The 1,292-nt window shown below is 52.9% G+C and overlaps 1 long non-coding RNA gene across 1 annotated transcript in view; it reads left to right on the top strand.

Annotated features, from left to right (window-relative positions):
* The first annotated feature begins 145 nt into the window (after nt 1–145).
* LOC103901991 overlaps nt 146–1,292 on the top strand; it is a 31,807-nt gene continuing 30,660 nt past the window's right edge. The window contains exon 1 of the long non-coding RNA XR_002086237.1: nt 146–569. This is a non-coding gene — a long non-coding RNA (uncharacterized LOC103901991). The remainder of the gene's footprint in view (nt 570–1,292) is intronic.

Genomic DNA, 1,292 nt, shown 5'->3' with positions numbered 1-1,292 from the left:
CCCCGGCCCTGCCCGCACGGCCTCTTGCCCCGTCCCGTCCCAAATTTGCCCCCCTCCCGGCTCAGGTACCCGGTACCGCGCCCGTCCCTCGACTGGCGCCTCTGGGGAAAGCGGCTTTCGCAGGGGGGACGGGGGGGGGGGGGATCGGGAACAGGCTCTCTGCCCCGCCGTCCTGGGTGGGATTTAGGCTAGAGCCGGCTTCCAGGTCAAGGAGACCTGAGCGAAACCGTTGCGCAGGGGAGCCCGGGCGATGCGACCCGTTTCACCCTCCTGCACCGCCCTTTTTACCCGCAAAATAGGAGCAGTCCCGTACCCCTCTCGCAGGGCTACCCTTCTCACGGGGACACTTGGCGCAGGCTTGGGGACGGCAGATGTAGTCGGCGATTAAACCCGCCGCTATATTTTTCTTTTTACGGAGGCGTGCTCCGCCCGGGACTTTTCGCCGAGCAAAACAAACCAAAATAAATCTAGAAAAAACATCAATCGAAAAGAAACTTCAGCCTTTCGGGGAAATTCTCAAAATTCAATACAACCTCCGCCCGCCGCCGAAACTGGACTCATTAGCAGAGGTAAAAAAAAATATACGGGGGAATTTTTTTTTTTTAGTGTGTGTGTGTCTGTGTGTATATATATATATATGCGGTAAAGTAGCTGTATTTCAAGGCAGGTCCTAACGGGTCCGATACAACAAGCTCCGCGGCCGCTAACCCCGAGAAGGAAACTGTATGGGACGTTTCTGTGTCCTGTAAACAATATATAGGGCCGAGCGACTGGGTCTCAAAGGAAAGCGAGAGGGGAGCACGTTACGTTTCTAACAAATTCCGGTGGTTTGGAGAAAGGGTAGGTTTGCGAATGTTTGCAACATAATCCCGACAGAAGAAGAAAAATCACGTTGCTACAAGGGTGGAATCGCAATATTCGACTCGGTGAGTCCGAGGTGGCTGCAGGGACCTTCGGGGAAGGGCTTCCCTCCGTCCGTTTTAATACGAAACTCCACGCCAGGGGCGAAAATAAGTAAAGGAGAATAAATAAAACAATTAATTACTTAAATGTTCAGGTCGTATTTTCACTGGTACGTTATTGTTGAATCACAAATTGGGCGCACACAAACCCCGCTGTTATTTAACAACCCTTCTCCTTGGTTCGAAGGGGAAACTCTTCGCGGGGTGGGAGGTAAAGGGAGAGCGTTTCTTTCTCAGGTGAGCTTGAAAGCCAGGGCAATTTTTCCCCCCCCCCCCCCCCCCCCCCCCTTCCCCAAGGGTTTAAACTAAAAATGGAAAACAGGGGAAAAC

Source organism: Aptenodytes forsteri, unplaced genomic scaffold (genome assembly GCF_000699145.1).
Source record: "Aptenodytes forsteri isolate BGI_AS27 unplaced genomic scaffold, ASM69914v1 Scaffold2, whole genome shotgun sequence".
Taxonomy (NCBI): domain Eukaryota; kingdom Metazoa; phylum Chordata; class Aves; order Sphenisciformes; family Spheniscidae; genus Aptenodytes; species Aptenodytes forsteri.
This window is presented reverse-complemented; position numbering and strand designations above follow the sequence as displayed.